Source organism: Gallus gallus, chromosome 3 (genome assembly GCF_016699485.2).
Source record: "Gallus gallus isolate bGalGal1 chromosome 3, bGalGal1.mat.broiler.GRCg7b, whole genome shotgun sequence".
Taxonomy (NCBI): domain Eukaryota; kingdom Metazoa; phylum Chordata; class Aves; order Galliformes; family Phasianidae; genus Gallus; species Gallus gallus.
Window position 1 is genome coordinate 79,737,022 of NC_052534.1, and position 6,666 is coordinate 79,743,687.

Below are 6,666 nucleotides of genomic sequence, written 5' to 3' on the forward strand. Positions count from 1 at the left end.
TTCACCCTTCTGGTACAGATTTTAGAGAAGGAGAAATACATTTTTCAGAAAAGCAAGGCAATGAAACAGAATTTCATGAATGAAGTTCACAGTTGTTGATGCATGTGTATAATCCAGCCTCTGCCTACATTACATTTCTTCTAATTCAACTCCCAAAATGTGATTGGTCAGAATCTATCTGCATTTCAAGTAGTGCTTCTTCTTATGAAAAAGATGTGCCTAATTTCTCTCACTGATTCCAGGACTGATAACGTGTCCTCAGCAATTGCAATGCCATCTCAAACAAGTGGCAGGTACCTAAAAAGCAGGCAAAGATAGACATTGGCTGTTTTAGGGTCTTGAACTCCTGAAATGGGAAATTTGATGATTCTTCCATCACAACGTGTTCAAGTGGCAAAAGGACAATGCTTGAAGAGCATTAGCTCACCACTTCTGCCATTTGTTGGGGCAGAAGAAATAAGAATTGCTTACAAAGCAGCTGCCTGTTTGGGGAGTTCTCTGAGGGTGAGGAGGATGAACTATACAGACAAAATTGGAGCCCCTTCTATGAGTATCATGAGGTGGAAAGGCACACTAGGAGCTGAAAGTCTCTGCTGGTGGTATGATATACTATTTGGACACCTAACTCCTCAAGTTAGGAGGAAAAAATCTAGGAATTAGTCCCAATTTTCTCTCCCAACCATCACATAATTATTCAGTGGAAAGTGTAGCTTCCACTGAAAATAAACTCATCTGAATTTGCGAAGAGCTTTGTAAACATTCTAAACTAAAGTTGCTCACAAAAATTGAATCTGTTTTACACTCATTTCATAGCATCATGGAAGTCAAATGAAACACATTTTCCCAAACAAAATTTTCCAGCTTCTCCTCTCCACATTTCTACTATTTCCGCTTTAATTCTCAAATAATTAAGGTAGCCTCCCCTTTGCCAAAAGAGTTCTCCTCCTCAGCCCCAGTCCTCAGATTCAGATTGCAAAATTAACTGTGAAGAGGATAGTGTAAATGACACAGAAAATATACTGAGTGCATTAATACTAGGACTGGCATGAAACCAGTGACTTTATGCTACATCCCTTCTGTGCTTTGTTTTCCACTGCTGTGTTCTGCTAACCTTTGTCCTGTGCTGCTCAGAAAGTGCCCATATTCTCTGAGCAAGACTTAATAATTTAGCTTTTTGTTTGAGCTGGTGCAAAATGTGGCAGAAGTGATGGCAGAAATAAGACCAAAATAGATTTGATGGAATTAATGGAGCACTTGTGGGCAGGAGTTGGCTTAACGCATTAAAGATATATTTTTTTCCTAGCTTGACAGTGAAATGCAAGGCTGTATCTACAGGGGATGGAGAGTAAGAGGGACTGATAAATCAGTGTAATGCAGTAGCTAAAACCACAGTTTCATGGGGAAGAGCCCAGAGAAATCCACAGCTGCATGCCACCTGGGCACCATTGCTGGTGATAATGCTTAAGGGAGGGTGATAAAAAGGATAAAGGAAAGTGTGCCCCTAAGCAGCCACTAAAAACAGCCCTGTTTCCCATGGAGCATGAAACATAATAGGATTGAGCTATCCATTCCATCTCTCCTAGATATGCAACAGGAGGCCCTTGTGTGAGCCACAGCAGAAAGAGGCATGAACGAGCCCTTCATTGAGTGAACATTTTGGGGCTACTGAAGCTCCCAGATGGTTGCAGTGCTTTCAGGCAGTGTATTGTCCAGTACAAATACAGGGAAAGCCTCTGAATCTGCCAGATTTTGCTTGCAATCAAGGAAGGAGCAACACATCTCTTTTCTCTTTAGGAGATACATATACCTATAGATTTAATTTGATGGGGAGAGAGCTGAGGGCAACACCAGGATGCCTTGTGAGAACTCTTAGACATTAATTAGCCCTGTCTAAATAGAGCTAGATATCCAGGTTCCATCTTCATCCAACTTAAAGCAAGTCTTCAGTTCTTATACAGTTTTATACCTGAACATGTCCCACTTGCAGATGGCCCTGCAGAGGGATTTTCCCTTTGCCTTCTTCCCTTGAATATGACAAGAAAGAAATAGTATTTTTGACTTTAAAATGTTGCAACACTGGTTTCAGCTTTGACTCTCTGAGCTGCTGCTCCAGGATAGTCAGTAGCCTACCTCCAACTGCAGGGTGAATCTGTGAAGCTTTGGAGCAGTGCCAAAGAAGCCCAGGGATGTTTTTCAGGGAACAGTGAAATCGTCCTGCATGTGAGTGGTGAGCTAAGGGAAGAGCATGGGCTTTGATAGAGGGAACTCTGTAGATCTCCCCCTTCATAAAAGATGCTAGCATCATCTTTTATTCATCAGAACTGTGCAAGTGAAACAGAAAGAAAAACATCATAATCTGGCCTTCAGACCAAGAATCTTGAACAAATTCACCTTGCTGAAATGCCCCATCCAAGCTGTGGCACAGCACATCAGCAGTGCTGGCCATTGTGACCAAATAGGCAGTCTGACACCCAAAACAACAGATCCGCTCTGTTTTGCTGCTGTTAAGCCTCAGTCTTGTTCTCCTCACTGAGCAACAGTAGTGCAGGTCTGACTTAATGCCATGGAAACTATTTTCCTGAGGTCTCCCCCAGTGTTTGGAACAGTTTGTTGTACAACACACTAGCGCTAATTGCTGGCAAACAAAATTACTTTGAGTATCAAAAAAATAATCAAATTTGAGAGGGTAATTAAGAGTCAGAATGCTCAAGAGAAAACCTTCCTCTTTATTTTCATTTTTGGTGGAGATAGAAAGTAGAGAGGAAATCTTCCTATCTCATTTAATTATGAAATGAAGTTAGAAAAGAGACCTTAAAGGATGCTGTTAAAAAAAAAAAAAAAGATAAAAAGGAAAAGAAAATTGAAAAAAGTATTTTTCTTGGCAGAAATAAAAAAAACTAAATGCAGGGGTTTCACTTCAGAAAAACTGGATTGATGGAGTGAGGTTACCTGGAGGAAGCAATGTGTAATTTCTCCATTTTTTGTAATGAAAGTAGATCTTTCATATTCACTCATTGGTAGAAATAGTTAACACATACTAGGAAACTGCTGTACATCAAAATCTGCCAGTGTCCTACAGATCAAAGTGTGGCACAAATGTGAGAAGAATGTGAGGGGTTAGGATTTGTTTTGTGAGGAAAGAGTGACTGTGAAGAAGTTCTGCTCCTCTGGACAATACATGCTATCACCTACACAGAGATAGGACCAGAATGCTTGAAAAAACCTGTTGTAGTGATTCTTGCATTTTTTTCCCTTCCTTTTCCACAAGTCAGCGTTTACATTCCACACTTGATGTTAAAGTTTTTGCTGGCTGTGCCTTTTGTTTGTTTGGGTTAAGTTGCACTAGTGGGGATTGCTGGTTGATTTGACAGTTCTTCTCTTCCTTATTAAAACATTCCGGGGAGGCTTCAAAAGAGAATTTCCCCAACCAAGTCTATGATAAGGCCCTTTATGATTCATTGAACTCTGCTTCAGCACAGGTTACCAGCTGTGAGGTCACAGACTGAGCCCATCAATGCAAAAACAGAAAGATTAATTTTACTGCATAAGAAACTCAAGGGCCAGTATGATTTGTCATCAATCACTACTGATTTGAACAGTGAAATAAAAGATTTGGGGAAAGTTAAATAAAAGACTTCAATGGAAAAGGTAAGTCCTTTGGGAAACCTGTTGCACAGTGACTTCTGTATCTATCCCCAGTTTGACTGGAGAAGATTTTTTGACAGAAAGCTGGAACATGTTTGGGAGAAAAAAGTAATTTTAAGAATATGACAGTGAGAACTGTATTTGCTAACCAACAATTTCAAGAATGTTTTGATGGCAAAATTTTTTGATGCTGTCTAAATCAAGGCATTCTGCGGTTCAAAAATGCCTATGGCAAATGATGTTCACTGTAAGTACTCAATGTCAGAGCAAATTAAAATACTTTTTAGAAATTGAATACATAAGTATAGATTTAAGTCCACATGCTTAGAAAATCTCATCAGTCTAGTCTTACATAGAATTTAATTTTACCACTCTTAGTGATGAGGAGTAGTAGCTGAAGACATGAGTGATCTTATTAAATGAATTCTGCTTTCAGTATAAGTTAGACTCAGGATCAGGTCCAAAGTTATTACAAAAGGTGTATCAACAAATATTTATTAAAGCAGAAGAGCATACAGAGGAGCATCCAAAGCGTGTTGTATATTTGAAAACTGACATGTGAGGCGAATGAAAATAAATCTAATCCAAGCCCAAAGGCAAAACTGGCTTTCTTATTGCTACAACAAAAGCAATGACTAACAACCCTCTATTCTGTTCCTACATTTCTAGAACATATATTTCTAAAAGCTTGGCATCACTGCATTGCTCACAAAATACTAAAAAACAGAACTAGCCAAGCAACACAGTTTGCTGGTTTTTTTTTCTTCTTTTTTCCCCTCTCTCTGTATTAGCAATTAAATAAGCTTACATCAGTGACCCTGCTAACTTGTAATCCTAGGTGTGTTACCAAACAATCATTATGTGCAACTGCACCTAACTTTCTCCTCTCTAAAAACAGCCTAAATATCTCAAATCCTTTCACTCAGTGTTCTAACAGAGGTGGAAACTTTCTGTTGCTAAATACTTACACAGATATTTTACATAAAATTTGCAGAGTACCAAATTTCTGGTTATCCTTTCCTGAACATATTGCTCTTTGGTGTACAAAATGGTTAACACACTCTAAATGAATGTACTTGTGTTTCCATTCAAGTATATATTTCATGTAAGACTAGACTTTATCATTTAGAAGATAGTAACAGTGTCAACAATTGCAATATGAGTAAAAAATGTATGGGATATGGATGACTATTACAGGACTTAACTATCTTCAATGCAATACAATTATGAAACAGTAAATTAGTGTGTAGCTTTTCTGAGGTATCACTGAAAGATGCCTGTTTAGCATTTAGATAATGGAAATTACAGAATAATATTTTCTGTACTTTTCCTTAAGGCAAACATCGTGTGCCAATGAACTCCTGAATTTCTTGGAACAAGATCAAGAACAAGCTGAAGAAATTGCAAGAGTGCAACTAGTGATGCTAGAAGTAGTAGTGAGTAAGTGGCGGTCAACATCTTCTTGCCAAAGCAGGGGCTTACACATGAAAGGAGAAACCTTGCTTCAACAAACAAACAAATAAATAAATAAAAATCAAATCCCTGCAGTTAATGACATGTCATCTCAAGTTTCTACTGACAATTAAAGCTCTAAAATTTAGTGCAAAGAACACAAAAACTATTTCAGCTAGGTTTGGCTGTGAGGAGACTTAAGTCAGATTAGAAGATGAGGTGTAAGAAAATTCAGTGTACACCATCCATCAAAATGGCAGCAGAGACAACTTGAAACCACTGCGTAATTAGCAGCTACCAGCACAACCTTCCTGATGGATTCCTGGCTAGTGATAAATTCAGCATAAGTAAAGAAACTGCTACCTATGCCGTGCAAAAGATCTCTTAAGAGGAGAGCAGCAATGCCGTAACTCACGTCTTCTGAAATGAGCGTCTTCTGTTGAAATACCTCCAGTTTCTGTGCCAGTAGGAATGCTTTACTATCTTAACTGAGGATTAAAGTAGTTTTAAAATTAAAAACGAATACAGTTTTTCATATGGTTCATACATTTTTACAAACGTATTAGAGTGATCTCAGTACTCCATCAGCTGCTCCTCTTGAGTGTTCCCCAGTGCTTGGAAGGGTCATTGGGATTTTAGAAAGCCAGAGATATTCAGAGCAACAAACAGCAGCAGGTAGGGCACGCAGAGTGCACTCCGTAGCAAGGAATAGCAACAAAATAAGCAGAGAACTTATGCAAGCTTAGCAAAACTCTTGCAGAGAGCTGACAGTGACACTTGAGAGGCCAGGAAACTTATGTCAGTGGAACAGGAAGAAGGAGATAAATGAATGACACCACTTACTCAGAGGCCAATCTGTTTTAAGGGATGTTTAAACTACAGGGTATTTCAAGCAACAAAGGACAAAACTTGTCTTGTTCTCTGAAGAAATTACACATAAAAAAAACAGGAATAATTCAGCGCTCAAACCTAGTATTTTTTAAACTGTCAATATATTATCAGTTTTTCCTCATTAGTTAATACATCTGTTAAGTGAAAGGGCTCCTCACACAGACCTGAGCAAAAAGGACCATTCACGGGCTAGGTTCAGCTAGGATGCAAGAAGGTCCTCCAAGAAGCAGAGCTCTGCTGCGACCTTGAGCTGAGAGATCTGTTGGCTGAAAAAAATCATTTTGACAAAAAGGAAAAAACCACAAAACTGGCATTTGGGAAAGAACTGCAGGGAAGAAAAGTGGGGAAAAAATGAAAAATGGGAAAATACATGCTTCTACAGAAGAAGAACAGAGAGTGGTGATGCACTGGAACAGGTTGCCCAAAGAGACTGCGGATGCCCCATCCCTGGAGGCATTCAAGGCCAGGCTGGATGTGGCTCTGGGCAGCCTGGTCTGGTGGTTGGTGACCCTGCACATAGCAGGGGGGTTGAAACTAGATGATCATAGTGGTCCTTTTCAACCCAGGCCATTTAATGATTCTGTGATTCTAAGAAAACTAAAAATGTATTGAAAACTAGTAATTTTTCACCACCAGCAACTACACAGTCACTTAACCCACTGACATTCTTGTTTCTGT

At 39.1% G+C, this 6,666-nt stretch overlaps 1 long non-coding RNA gene across 2 annotated transcripts; it reads left to right on the plus strand.

Annotated features, from left to right (window-relative positions):
- Positions 1-1,670: 1,670 nt before the first annotated feature.
- LOC121110274 lies at positions 1,671-5,202 on the plus strand. 2 transcript variants are annotated; one of them, XR_005858650.2, is made up of 3 exons: positions 1,671-2,548; positions 3,475-3,648; positions 4,982-5,202. It is a non-coding gene; the product is annotated as an uncharacterized LOC121110274 (long non-coding RNA). The 2 variants fall into 2 exon arrangements; XR_005858651.2 differs by having other exon boundaries at positions 1,673-2,548; positions 3,480-3,648.
- Positions 5,203-6,666: the final 1,464 nt, after the last annotated feature.